The sequence below is a fragment of the Elephantulus edwardii genome, unplaced genomic scaffold (assembly GCF_000299155.1).
Source record: "Elephantulus edwardii isolate Elephantulus edwardi_28Jun2011 unplaced genomic scaffold, EleEdw1.0 scaffold00015, whole genome shotgun sequence".
Taxonomy (NCBI): Eukaryota; Metazoa; Chordata; class Mammalia; order Macroscelidea; family Macroscelididae; genus Elephantulus; species Elephantulus edwardii.
The window spans coordinates 22,617,158-22,632,547 of record NW_006399765.1 but is presented as its reverse complement, the minus strand read 5'-3'; the positions used below and the strand labels follow the sequence as shown (position 1 = coordinate 22,632,547).

The 15,390-nt window shown below is 44.1% G+C and overlaps 1 pseudogene; it reads left to right on the top strand.

Moving 5' to 3' along the window:
• The first annotated feature begins 927 nt into the window (after nt 1-927).
• LOC102870732 overlaps nt 928-15,390 on the top strand; it is a 73,308-nt pseudogene continuing 58,845 nt past the window's right edge.

The window sequence follows — 15,390 nt, the reverse complement described above, 5'->3', positions numbered from 1 at the left end:
CGTCATCCATCCTGACGCTGCCAATTGGTCCAGTGGCGAGAATCTTTGTCTTCTTGACGTTGAGCCTTAGTCCATACTGAAGGCTGCAGTCCTACCTTTTTTTAAAAACAATCTTTGTTGAATGACTAAGTCAATCAATCAGTCAGTAGATTCTAGGTGTGTTTAGAGGCTACTCCTGAGTTTTGAACAGAGCCATGTGGGGACTGCCTTCCACCAGAATCCCACCTGTGTGCAGAGCTGACAGAGGGCTGTTAGGGGGAAGGAAGCCTTTGCAAGGATCAAGGTGGGAGGAGCCCATGGCAGTTTGGATTAAGGTGGTACTACTGGAGGTGATGAAAATAGTTGGACACCAAAGGCTTTGCAGGTGGATTGTTGTTATGAAAAAGAAAGGGGAGTCAAAGATGACGTCTGGGTGTTGGCCCCAAAGGACTGGGTGGAGGAGAGAGTATCCAATTCCAAGTTCTCATCTCTAAGGGTTGTTGTCAAGGTTAACTGAGAGAATGTGAATAGGAGGAGGATCAGTTAATTTAAGGAGTTTTTCCTGTGGGTGTGGTTCTGGGCTATTGTTTCGTTCATTCTTTAAGTTTCTTTGAGGTGGGTAGTATCATTATCCACAAACTGAAGTGAGAAGTTAAACCACTTCCCTAAAAATCACTCAGCTGGTGAACAACGAGGCTGGGATTCAGCCCCAGAGTCTGAATTCTGCCACTTAAATTCTGCCTTAATTTCTCTGGAGAGAGTACTGGCCTGGTTTGCTCCCTCAGCACAGAGCCTGGCTAGGGGTGGACTGACCCAAAAAGGACTTAGAACTGGTTCCCAGTACCTTGCTGGTTGACCATCACTCTTCTCCCAGCCCTGGAAAACCCCACTGGCTGAATTCAGACCCCCATGGCCTGGGGGTAAGCCCCTTGTAGGAGGCTGCAGACTATGGGCATTCAGGAAGACAAGTTCTCAAGGGCACTGAAGGCTGCCCAGAGCTGCTGGCTGCCCCACCCCCTGCCCGTGCCAGGGACCCTGCTATCAGATTCCGATCAGGGCTTTGGATCTGTCATGGGGCTTCTGGCCTTGGCCTCCTCGAATCAGCCACACCTCCTGGCACAGAACACCTGTTCCCAGGTGGGTGGGTGAGTTCCAAGCTCTTCTCACCTTTTTATGAGACACAACCTGGAATCCCAGGTCATCACCCCCAGGAAGGCAAACAAAGCCTGCTGATTCTGCTCTCCTGTGCCGTGCCAGGCCAAGAAGGCTCTGGAAAGGACAGGGCTGTCTAGCTCCCAACCTCAGCTTGGCCTAGCTGGTCTCTGTGGCCCTAGGATTCTCCGAATCTCCTGGTTTACATTTATTTTTTTTTAATGGAGGCCCCTCCCTATTGGGAAGGCTGCTATAGGATCAGAGAGGAAGCTCAAGGCTTTGTTCTCTGTTCTTTCTCTTGGCCTCTACTCCCCAGTTTTCCTCCTCCATTTTACTCCATTAAGATCTCAAATTAAAGGCCAGCTCCTCAGAGAGACCCTCCCTGATGACTCCGTCTCCCTCAGGGATGCAGAGTCAACACAGTTTTTCTGTAAAGGGACCAGACTGAAAATATTTGTCACTGTTTGGACCTTAAAATCTGTCACAGCTTTTCTGCTCATAGGTGATATAAATAGATGTGACTTGATTCCAATAAACCTTTATGGGTGGTCATTAAAATTTGAATTTCATACCTTGTTCACATGTGATTATATGGACGTTCAAGATTACGGGGTGTTACGTACACCCAGGGCTGCCCAATCTGCTGGCTGTCTACCCCCTGTCCTTACCAATTGACCCTGCTATCAAGTTTAGATTAGATCTTTCTTTGTGACCCTCATGGGACTCTTTGGCCCTCCCTCCCCAGCCATTCTAAACTGGAACCAATTTTCACTCATGGGCTATATGTATGTGACCCATAGAAAACAAACTGTGCTTTCAGGTCTCCAACATCCTCAAGGAGCTCAGGTGAAGTCATTAGGTGCTTGGCTGCAGAATGAAAAGCCAGGAGTTCGGATCTACTCCACAGGAGAAAGCCATGACATTCCACTTCCATAAAGACCTCAGCCTTGAAAACCCTGTGCGGAGTTCTCTTCTGTCCCGTTGGGTCACTGTGAGTGAGGATCCACGTGACAGCAACAGATTTCCTTTCCTCTTTGTCAGCTGCTTCCCCTCTCAAATATATTGTTGCTGTTGTGAGGTGCCGTCCAGTTGACTCTGACTCATAACAACCGCATGAACAACCGATCTGTACCTTGACCTGTCCTGTGCCATCCACATCGTCTCTGATTTACTCGAGCTCATTGTTACAATCACTGTATCAATCTATCTTGTTTGAGATTTTCTTCTCTTTCCCTGATCCCCCGTCTTTCCAAGCATAATGTCTTTTCCCAAGGACTGGCCTCTCCTAGCAACATGACTAAAGTATGTGATACTTTATTTCACCGTTCTTGCCTCTAAGGAGTACCCTGGTTTCACTTTCTCTAAGACATATTTGTTTGCTCTTTCGGCAGTCTGTGGAATATGCAGTACTCTTCTCCAACAATACAACTCGAAGGCATTAATTCTTCTATTTCCATTCCCCAACTTTGAGATATGCAGGAAGTAATTGGAAAGAGCATGGCTTGAATCAGGTGCACTTTAGTCTTTAAACTGACATCATTGCTCCTGAGCACTATGGAGAACTCCTTTGCCATAGGTTTTCCCAACGCAATGTGTGTTTTGATTTCTTGACTGCTAATACCAAGAGTATTGACTATTGGATCCAAGCAAGATTAAATTGTTGATACCTCAATCATTTCTTCATCTGTTGTGATATTGCCTGTTGGCCTAGTGGTGAGGATTTTTGTTTTCTTGATGTTGAGGAAATAGATATTGAAGACTTTATAGTCTTCAGTCTTCCACAACAGTAATTTCAAGCCCTCCTCACTTTCAGTAAGCAAGGTTATGTCATCTGCATGACACAAGTTGTTGAGGAGTCTTCCTCCAATCCTGATGCCTCATTCTTCTTCATAAAGTCCAGCTTCTCAGAAGATGTGACCAGTATACATACTGAATAGATACGGAGAAAGGATTCAGTCCTGATGTACACCTTTCTTGATTTTAAACCATGCATTGTTCCCTTACTCTGTTTGAACAGCAGCTTCCTGGTCTAAGTATACGTTTCATATGAGCACAATTAATTGTCCTGGAATTCCCATTCTTCTCATTATTAACCATAATTTGTTGTGATCTACACAGTCTAATGCCTTTGTATTAGTCAATAAAACACAAGAAAACATCTTTCTGATATTGTCTGCTTTCAGCCAAGATCCGTCTGACAGCAGTGTTATCCCTCATGTCACAGCCTCTTCTGAATCCAGCTTGAATTTCAGACAGTTCATGTACTATTCCAGACATTTTAAAATAATCTCTTCAGCAAGGTACTATTTGCATGTGGTATTATATTATTTGCTAATTTCCTCATTCTGTTGAATCATCTTTCTTGGGAACAGGAACACATACGGATCTCTCCGAGTCAGTGGGCCAACCAGTTGTATGCCAGATTTGTTGACATAGACTGAGCACATCCATGGCTGCATCTGTTTGTTGAAACATACCAGCTGGCATTCCATCAATTCCTTGGGCCTTATTTTTGCTGGTGCCCTCAGTGCAGCTTAAACATTTTCCTTCTTTATCACTGGCTCCTAATCATACCTTACTTTCTGAAAAGATTTTTTGTCAATCAGTTCTTCTTAGTACGGTAACTCTGCATATTCGCACCATTTCCTTTTAATGCTTCCTGAATCATTCAAGATTTTACCCATGGCATCCTTCATTATTGCAACTCAAGGCTTGCATTTGTTTTCAGTTCTTTTGGCTTGAGAAATGCCAAGCGAGTTCTTCCCTTTTGGTTTTCAGCTCACTCCACATTTCATCATACTTTAGATAATTTGCAGTTCTTACATGTTTTTTGCCATGTTTAGTGCAATACTACCTAAACCTTGACACCATGGGACCATACTAAATGCCCTTAGTGATGTTGGAAGTACAAGAAATAGGGAAAAGTCATACCCCCTGTTTCAAGTGAAATCAATTCATTGGAAGGACTATTATAAAAGGAGAACAAGATATTTGTGAAACTGTTACTGATGGTACAAAAACCCTTAAACTCTGTGCCAAATCTTGTTTTGAAAATGTAGTTTTATGTGGGTGCAGTATATAAATACATATACAAAATACATGTTAGTTGACTGTTTATGTTACCGATGAGGCTTCAGGTCAGTAGCAGACTATTAGTAGTTACGTTCTGGGGAGTCAAAAGTTCTGTGGAGGTTCGAATGCATGGAGATCGAAGACTCTCACCACCTCATTCTTAACAGGTCAGCTGTGCTTGGACTCACATCTTTGTTTTGGGGTCTGCATTTGGGCACACTTGGACACCCCCTTCAATAGTTTTTTAATCATAAGCACACCTGCTGAGTGGTCCTTAATTAACACCCGTGTGTCAGGGCACCTTGTTGGCGTAGGGAGTGGGGAGATGAGTCAGGCAGCAGCCTCTGAAGAAGTAGGAAGTGCGTCTGTAGCAGATGGAAAGGGGACTGTTTGAAGATGAGCTCAGTGGGACTTTTGGGATTAGATGACAGACTAAACATATGCTTCTCCTTTTGCTACATCTCTGTTGTTATTGTTACATGCTGTTGGTTCCAACTCATAGTGGTGTTCCCCTATTTTGAAAGAGGCTTGCAATTGCTCTTGCCCTTGAGCCCGTGATTACAGCCACGGTGGTCAGCCTGTCTCATTGAGGGTTTTTCCTCTCTTTCACTGGCCCTCCACTTTGCCAAGCATGGTGGGTGTCCTTCTCCGTGGACCTATCCCTCCAGGGAGAGCATGTTCACAGTCAGTGAGATGTAGTTTCTCTGTCCTGACTTTTGAGGAGCGTTCTAAGTGTACTTCGTCCAAGACAGGTTTGTGTCCTGGCAGTTCACTGCATATACTCAATTTTGTTCACCAACACTGTAATTCAAAGACATCAGTTCTTCAGTCTTCCTTATGAAATTGACCAGCTTTTACATTCATATGTTGTTGATTGCCTTCAAGTCGAGCACGACTCATAGCGACCTATGAACAAAAGGCCTGAAGCCCTTCTACAGCTATCGACATTTATCAAAGTTCATAGAGTTTCCGAGGCACTTTGTTTAGGAAGTGGATGCCGCTCCTGCATTCCTATAGAACAATTAAACAGACCACGGCTGGCTCTTTGAGGAAGAAGATGCATCTGCTGCTGCAGGTGTGCTTTGTGCTCCCTCTTTTCCTCCGAACTTGGAACAAGTCAGTCAGGAAGCCTCGCCGCAGCCATGGCTTTTAAGGACACCAAAAAGATGTTTCATGGAACCAGAAGTGGCCATTCACCAGATTAGAATGACCCTAACCAGCCGCAATGGAAAATCCCTGGAAAAGGTGTGTGCTGATCAGAGGTGCAAAGAAGAACATCAAGGTGAAGGGACCAGTTAGGATGCCTCCCGAGACTCTTGAGAATCACTACAGGGAAGACTCCTTGTCTACAGGGAAGGTTCTAAGACCTGAGATCCTTTCTAGATGAGGATTCACGGCGACTCGCTGACTCACACAGCCCTTCTGAGACTGTCAGGTAGATCACCTGTATCAGCATCAGGCCTGGAGTAGAAGTTGAAGTCACCATTGCAGATGCCTAAATCAGCTATTTTAAGAAATTGATTATCTGTTGGTAAAGAAAGAAAATACTATGGCTTGAGTCAGGTGCATCTTAGTCATTAAAGTGACACTGTTGTTGTTATGTGCCATTGAGTTGCTTGCGACTCATAGCAACCCCAGGTACAACAGCCCTTGAACCTGCCTGTGCCAGCTTTACTGTCTCTGACACATCTACCCTCATTACGCCAGACTCTGTATCAGTCCATCTCATCAGTGATCTTCCCCTCTTTCTCTGTCCCTCCACCCTTCCAAGCATGATGTTCCTCTCCAACTACCGGTCCCTCCTTGCAACATGACCAAAATATGTGAGACAAAGCCCCAGAATCCTTGCCTCCACGGGGCAGCCTGGCATCACCCTTTCTAGGACAAACCTATTTGTTCTCCTGGCAGTCCATTCAACACTCTTCTCCAGCACCACAGCTCAAAAGCATCAATTCTCTTTCTTTCATCCCTATTCATTGTCCAGCTCTCTGATGCATAGCAAACAATTGTGAAGACTATGGCTTGGATCAGGCACACCTTAGTCTCCAAATGAACATCGTTGCTCTTCAGTACTCTGGAGAGGTCCCTGACAGTCAACTTTCCCTGTGCAATTTGTCTCTTGATTTCCTGGCTGCTGGTACCAAGAGTGTTGATTGTGGAGTCAAGCTAGCTGAAGCTGTTAACAAGCTCAATCTCTTCACCATCCATCATGATGCTACCAATAGGCCCAGTGGTGAGAATCTTTGTTTTCTTGATGTTGAGCTTCAATTCATATTGAAGGCTGCAGTCCTTGACCTTCTGCAGCCAGTGCTTCAGATCCTCCTGAGTTTCAGCAAGCAGGGTTGTGTCCTTTGCATAATGCAGGTTGTTGGTGAATCTTCCTCCAATCCTGACGCCACATTCCTCCTCGTACAGCCCAGCCTCCTGGATGATCCACAGGAGCCAAAATTTGACCTTAAGTCTGTCCCACTCGAATTTCAAAACCATCTCAGGAACAGGTTTAAGGCCTTGAACGCTAATGAGCGAAGACCAAATGAGCTGTTGGAGGATATCAAGAATATTATCAATGAAGAATGCAAAAAGTCATCACAAAGGCAGAGGGGGAAGAAAAGACCAAGATGGATGTCAGATGAGACTCTGAATATTGCAGTAGAGCACCGAGAAGCCAAAGCAAAGGGAAGAAATTAAGAAGCTGAACAGAGGATTTCAAAGGGCAGCTTGGGAAGACAAAGCAAAGTATTATAATGAAATGTGTAAAGAGCTGGAGTCAGAGAATCAAAAGGGCCAAAATTTAATAAAAAGGTTAGAAGGGAAAATTGAAAGTTTATTTCAGAAAGTAGGACAAAAGGTAGGAAAATAGGACAGAATTGGTAAAATATTTAGGGAACAGTGTAATAGAAAAGTTCTCTGGTGGCACAGTGAGTGAAAGTTTTGCTCCTAACCCAAAGGCCATGTTTCTCTGACCATTTGAATCTACCAATGGCTCCACGGAGGAGGGAGGAGGGACTGTTTGTTCCCTTCTGTGTAATTTATCACCTTGGAAGCCTGCTCAAGGATCTGCTCTGAGTCAACTCCAACTTGATGGCAACGACAGTCTAAAAGATCAGAGTAATTGACTTTTCATCAAGAAAGAACAGGGGAACAGAAGGGACAAATCATTAATAAAATAACTCATATAAGTTCCCCAGACGAAAAGACAGATACTTTCATATTGATAATATTCACTGAGAATAGCAAAGGGGCACACGCAATAAAGAATATTACCCATAAGACCAAGGTTCTGCTTTTTAAAAAAGAGTGTATGAGATCAAAGCTTTGCAACATATCAAAGATATGATGATAAGGGAACAGGGAAACTAAAGTACTGGAAATGAAACAAGCAGAACGCAAAGAAAATGTAACAAATGTCACTTACCCGTTTGATTGGAAATTGTCAAATGAGGGCCCAGTTAGCTGCATAAACATTCACCAAAAATCCAGTAAGATATTATTTTAATGAAAGAAAAAGGAAAAAAAGATCCCTCACACTTACATATCTAGTACACTGGTAAAAAGGATCTTTAACAAGAAGGAGCATCATGAAGTCACAGAATCTTGAGAACAGAGATCCTGGATACATCCAGAAGAGAGCAGATTAGCAGGTCACTTTTAACACATGGACTTCTCAATGGAAAGTTGGAAGCAAGAAGGCAGTGAGATGATTTCAAATATCGGAAAGAAAATGAGCTCTAACCTAGAATTCTATACCCAAATGATATATATGGTCTATAGCCAAATGACCATCAAGGTAGAATAAGATAGAATGAGAATATTTCCAGATAGGGAAAAGTCTCAAAATGTCTACTTCCCAGGCACCTTTTCTCAGGTTATAACTGGAACCTGTGCTTCATTAAAAAGAAAGGGTTCACCAAAAAGAAGGGGTCAAGCAGAGGACCCAGGAAACAAAACACAAAAGGGAAAGACACAGAGGAGGCAATAAGTGTGAATGGAGCAGAGGAAAGTTCCAGGCTGGCATTCAGTCCTTCAGGCCTACTAAAGAAAGGCTTTAAGGGACATCTCTCTCTCTTTCTTTCTTTCTTTTATTCTCTCTCTCACCTTCCTTCCTTCCTTCCCTTTTCTTTCCTTTCTTTCAGTAAATACATATAAGCTTTGATGGTGTAATTGTTGAGCACTTTGCTCCTAACCCACCCAGCTGCTTTGCAGAAATAATTGATGATCTGTTCCCATAGAAGGAAAACCCTTGGCTGTTGATTTTGACTCATAGCTCCCCGTGGTGCGGAGTAGTAACTGCCTCGTAGGGTTTCCGAGGCTGAGCTCTTTATGGAAGCAGACTGTCACTGCTGGTAGGTTTGAGCAGCCAACCTTCTGGCCCATAGCCAAGTGCTTAACCACTGCTCCTTCTATAAAGATTGCAACCTAGAAAACCCTCGGAGGCACTTCTACTCTGTCACCTGGTGTTGCTGTGAGCTGAAAAGCAACCAAAGAGCACCTAACAACGACTGACGTATACAGACAAATCAACGGCCATTTGAACAGTCTCAGTATATCCAGTGCAGAAGCATTGATTATGTTCATCCCTCTTACCAGGAAGATTTCTGATGTATTGAAATGTTTTGCGTGAGACTTGGATCACTAGTCAAGACTTTAGAGTTGAACTGAGGGCAAGTACGGAGAAACTTAGGCCAGAGGAAGGAAATAACAACCATTAACTTGAGGGGAAAATAGAGTATTTAGGGATGGTATATGGGATATTGTGAATGCCCACCAAACCCAGTTAATTCTGAGCCAAAATAAGATCTAATTCAGGCTAGTTATGATTATCTCCATTTTTCATTATTAAAGTGTATTCTTCTTTTCTTGTGACTCTGATGACAGTAGCTTGGAGGGCATACAAGTATAAGGAGACTTCACTGCTTGTCCTCTCCCTGTCACATGGTTTGGTTATTACCTACCTAGTATGAGCCCGATGGAACTCTGATGGTTTAGTGGTGAAGAGTGATACTGCCACCCCTCAAGCTGAGGTTTGAATGCACCAGCTGCTCCGAGGAAGAAAGTTGGACAGTCTCCTTCCTTCCATGCGATTTACTGCCTCTGTAAATGTGCCGGAGGGTCAGCTACGAGTCAGTCCCTAAGAACACATTCACTATCTGTATGTGACCACCCTCCTTACTGGGCACCTTGCGAACCCAAGGACAATGCCAGACTGTCGCCTCTGAATACAGCGCTATTCATTTCTCATGTGCATAAGTTCCCCTGAAGCAATAAATCTATGCCCTTCAGCTTGACTTTTTTCAATCTTTCTGTGCAGACTTAGACTTCAGCAAACTTTGTCTCCTGGATTTGAACCCCACTAGCTGGATTGTAAAAGAAAGGTCATCAGAGTCTATCCTAGCACTCAGCAGTGAGTGACATTTACATAGGAGCAGTACGCAAACACTAAATATTGATCTCACCAGTTATCAGTTAACTACATTGGGACGATAAAGGGATGGGGAGGGTGTGTGTATGTGGTAGGACTGTATACGGGGACGGAAGGAGAGCGGGATCTTTATTTACCTTGCTAGGAAGGAAGATTTTACTGAGAACCGAAGGATACGAAGTGGTGCTGCTGTTGTTAGGTGCCGTTACAACCCCGTGTTCAAGAAAACAAACCTTGCCTCTTCCTGGACCCCCTCCTCCCCACCACCGCTATCCTGAGCCCATGGCTGCAGCCACTGAATCAGTCCATCTCATTGTGAGTTTTCCTCTTTTCCTGTTGACCTTCTTGACCAAGCAAGATGCCCTTCTCCAAGGACTGCCCCTTCTAATAATACGTCTAGAGTGCGAGATAAAGTCCTGCCAAGGAACATTCTGGCTGCACTTCTTCTACGGCAGGCTTGTTTGTTCTTTCAGCTGGCCGTGGTCTCTTCAAGATTCTTTGCTAATACCAGAGTTCAAAGACATCAGTTCTTTTTCGGTCTTCCTTCTCCACTCTCAGACCTGCCTCTGAAAGTGCATGGCTTGGGTCAGGCACAATTTAATTCTCACACTGACATCCGTGCTCTTTAGCACTTTAAAGAGGCCCTTTGTAACCAATTTGTCTGATGTTGTATGGTGTTTGATTTCTCAACTGCTGCTTCCAGTGGCATTAGAAGCTTATTATTTAGAAACATGGATGAAATAGTAATAATAAAAACCCACTGAAAAGGGTCAAAGTGGTGGTTTCTAGGAAGGACAAAACAGGAGGAGGAGTGAATGGAAGATATCTATTTTTAGAGCTCTTTGATTATTGATATGCAACTATAACTTGGATACCAATAAAATCTAAAGCCAAAATAAAAAAAAGAAAAAACAAGGATAAGGTTCATCCAAAATGTCATGTTCATAATCGTTACTCCCAAGTTGTAGCTCATGAATATTTTTTACCCATTTGCGTAATTATATTTCTTACACTTTTTTTTTCTGCAAATGGTCTGACATAAGAAAAAAGAAGAAAAAAAAGGCATGTTATAAAAGGAGAAATGAGACAAAGCAAAACCCATTGGCATCTGTCAGCAGGCTTTAAGGTGGAGATAGAGGGGACAGCACAAAGGTGAATAACAAGGCAGGAGGAAGGACCGAGGCGCAGCGTGGTGACTCAGAACAGGCAGATGAGGAAGTTTGATAGTTCAGCCGTGGAACTATCAAAATAGCCAGGGCCTTGACTTCCTGCTTTTAAATAAATATGACAAGCTGGCATAGGCCTTGAATGTGAAAGATAAGCAACATTACTGAATGTCTCTGGATCCTGGAGCAGCGTGGTGTCAAAGGGCTTCGTTTTCTGCTTTCACTCTTGTGTAGCTGTAATTTACAGGACTGACCAAACGATCCTTTTTTAAACGTGTTTATCAGAGCATGTTGATTCCCTGCTCAGAAACATCCCAGAGCTCTCAGTCTTACTGAGATGAAACCCAAACTCCCTTTTCTTTTCTGTAAGTGCCTGCTGGGCCTGGTCCCCATCCTGCAGAAGTTTCTGACCTTTCTATGACTTTCCTCCAGTCACCCCACCTCACTGGGCTCGCTCCGCTCCCTGCTCCTTGCACCTGCCAAGGTTGCCCACCGCCTCAGGAGTTTTGCTTTTGGTGCTCCATGGTCTATTTTCTCCTACCTATTCATATAGGTGCCTACTTACCCTAATCCAGGTCCCATCACAAATGTCACCTCCTCACAGGAACTTTCCAAAACCACACAGCCCTACCATCTGCCCTTGGCATCTCCTGTCTCTGTCCTCAAGGCCTATCTGTGAAATTATCCTTAAACAAAACAAAAAAAAAAAGTGTTTCAAATTCTACTATAGAGGTAAAAATTACAAATCCTAATATTTATCAACTCTCTGATTGCGAAGACCGTGGCCTGTATCAGACGCACCTTAGTCTCCAAAGAGACACCATTGCTCTTCAGCACTTTGGAGAGGTCCCTAACAGCAGACTTTCCCATGGCAATGCGCCTTTTAATTTCCTGGCTGCTGGTGCCAAGACTGTTGGCTATGGAGCCAAGCAAACTAAAGCTGTGTACAATCTCAATCTCTTCACCATCCATCCTGATGCTGCCAATTGGTCCAGTGGTGAGAATCTTTGTCTTCTTGACATTGAGCCTCAATCCATATTGTAGGCTGCAGTCCTTGACACTCTGCAGCAGGCGCTTCAGGTCCTCTTCAGTTTCAGCAAGCAGGGTTGTGTCATCCGCATAACGCAGATTGTTGATAAATCGTCCACCAATCTTGACCCCACATTTCTCCTCATAGAGCCCAGCCTCCTGGATAATCTGTTCTGCATATAGGTTGAAAAGGTATGGAGATAGGATGCATCCCTGGCGTACGCCCTTCCCAATTTTGAACCATGCAGTGTTCCCTTGCTCTGTTCTGACGACTGCCTCCTGGACCAAGTATAAGTTTCGCATTAGAACGATCAAGTGTTCTGGGATAGAAGGAGAATTGATGCCTTTGAGCTGTGGTGCTGGAGAAGAGTATTGAGAATACCATGGACTGCTAGGAGAACAAACAGATTTGTCCTGGAAAGGGTTAAACCGGGTGGCTCCTTGGAGGCAAGGATTCTGAGGCTCTGTCTAACATACTTTGGACATGTTGTGAGGAGAGACTGGTCCTTGGAGAGGGACATCATGCTTGGGAGGGTGGAGGGACAGCGCAGGAGAGGAAGGCCCTCTATGAGGTGGATTGATTCAGTGACTGGGATAATTGGGATGGGAGTGTCGGAGACAGTGCGATTGGCACAGGTCAGAGCGGAGTTTAGGGCTGTTGTACATAGGGTCGCTATGAGTCGCAGGCGACTCGACGGCACATAACAACAACAACAATATTTATCATGTGACATGTACAAACCAGTGGTTTGTTTTGGTTTTGGTTCATTTTCCTGTTGTACAATTCATGCCTCCGTCTTTTGTTGACATTAGTTGTAATCCCCTCAGTAGATCACCACTCCTCCTGCCTTATTCCCCCCGGGGTCCCTATTTCCATTCACCTAGTTTTCCTGCCCCTTCCTGCCTTCATAGGCACCATGAGTATGACTCATAGTGACCCTATCAACAACAGGTCTGAACCCTGTCCTTTCCTGCGCCATCCTCATTATCTCTGACACACTTGAGCTCAATGCTGCATTCACTGTGTCAACCCATCTGGTTGAGGGGCTTCCTCTCTTCCGCCTACTTCACACCTTTCCAAGCATGATGTCCCTCTCCAAGGAATAACTTCTCCTACCGGGCCTAAAGGATGTGAGACGAAGCTTTGTCATCCTTGCCTCCAAGAAGCATTCTGGCTGTACCATCTCCAAGACACAGCTGTTTGCTCTTTCGACAGTCCATCGGATATTCAATACTCCAACACTACGGTTCAAAGACATCAATTCTTCTTCTAGCATCTTATTCACTGGTGAGCTCATAGGTACATAGCAAGTGACTAAAAAAGTCCATAGCCTGAATCAGGTGGGCCTTCAAACTGACATCATTGCTTTCCAGTAATTTGGAGAGGTCCCAGATAGAGATAGAGATAGAGATATATGTATGTGTATGTATGTATGTATATGTGTGTATATATATGTATGTATGTATATGTGTGTGTATATATATATATATAGAAGGGCCAGGTAGGGTGTCTCTGGGAAGGTGTGATTTGAGTGGGGGCCTGTGGATGAGATGGGACTGGGGGAAGAATGTTCCAGACCAGAGGCATTAGGGCTCAGGGAACTGCCACAGGTGTCCAGCACAGGTGCTCCCCGAAAATGTATGCATTTTTTTAAAATCAGCATGAGGCCCCTGGAAGGAGGAGAGACTGCCAATTCCATCCAGTAAGGTTGTTACCAAATGTCCACTCTGTGCCAGTCTCGGCCCTTCCTTCTGGCACCTAGGAATATTCTTTTTGTTTTGTGCTTTTTTTAAAAAAATTTTTTTCATTATTAATTTCAGTAAAAATTTACAGAGACTGTGGATTTCCATACACTCATTGTTACACTTTTTTCCCTGCCCCCTCTCCCCCCCGTATATGCTTCTCTTTGAAAAGTAAAAGAAAAATTCTTTCAGTGTTATACAATCCCTCCCCCCAGGTCCACTCCACTATGCAGCCTTCGTTCTGGACTCTTGTCATGACAAAAATATCTAATCACATATCCTTTTTAAACAGTTTTCTTCCTCATCTGTTTCACTGCAGTATACATTATTGAGCCCATCTTTCTCAGGCTCCCCCAACCCTGAGGTTTTTTCCAAGGTAAAAAGTAAAGGTAGATTTATTAGAAAGTTACATCCCGAAAGGGACAGACCTCTCTCCTTAAAAGGAAATATGGAAGAGAGGCCGGAGCATCCTCTTTGAAGAGCAGAAAGTCCGGGCCAGCCAAAGCTACAAAGAGGCTTTTTCCCCAAGAGGACACATGACTGGCCAACAACTGAATGACAGGCTCCCTCTTAAACAGGCACCACAAGTTGCATCTCTTGGACTCATTGTGCCGCTGCCAGGTGGCAACAGATGAAGAACCAGAAATGCCACAGTATAGAACAGTGGGCGGCAGCCTAGGCTCCGACCCAGCCTCCCTTGGTTTTAACCGTACTCTGCCATTCCTGGCTTGGGCTAGCTGTGTCATCTCTCATCGGCGGCCTTCCTCAAGATGTCAATGAAAACGTACATACTCAGTGAGCTGAGATCCTATTCCAGATATATCCACCTGAACCCCCTAAACCAAACCATTTGAGGACGACTCATCAATAACCTTTGTTATGCAGATGATACGTGCTTGCTCATAACGACTTGAAGCACTTGCTGTAGAAGGTGAAACAGTGCATCCTTCAATATGGATTACATCTCAACATTAAGAAAATAAAAATTCTCCCCATTGGGCCAACAGGCAACATCATAACAGATGGAGAAAAGATTGAGACTGTCAGCGACTTCAGCTTGCTTGGATCCACAATTAATATACTTGGTACCAGGAGTCAGGAGATCAGGAAATATATTGCAATGGGAAGGTCTGTAGGTCTCCAAATTATTGAGGCTCAGTGATGTCATTGTGAGAACTGAGGTGCACATGACTCAGGCCATGGTCTTTCAGCCACATGTTATGCTGCTGAGAGCTGAACAATGAATAAGGATGACAGAAGAATTATTTACACCTTTGAACTGTGGTATTGGAGAAGAGTGCTGAACATCCCATGCACTGTCAAATGAATAAAGAGATACTCCTTGAAGAAAGTGCAACCTCTTAGAGGCAAAGATGATGAAACTTCTTCTCACATACTTTGAACATGTTTCTGGGGAGGTTATTCCTTGGAAAGGGACATCATGGTTGGAAAGGTAGAGGGATGGCAAAAGAGAGGAAGACGTTCGACCGGGTAGGCTGACACAGTGACTACAGCAGTGGGCTTACATGTGTCAGAGCTCGTGAGGGTGGCATGGGGTAGAACAGGGTTTAGATCTGTTGATAATAGGGTTGCTATGTGTTGTATTTGAATCCACAGCACTAACAACCACATGGAAGACCCTATAAACTGTCTTATTCAACACACGTACTAGTGCCCTTCCAGTGTCATTCTGTACTATAAAGAGTGTGTATACTGAATTGGAACAGATGAGGGAGAGAACAGTTTAAAAGTGAAATATGATAGCATATTATGATTATCACAGGAATCCAGAATTAAGGTTGCAGAGTGGAGTGCATTTGGGGCAGGGGG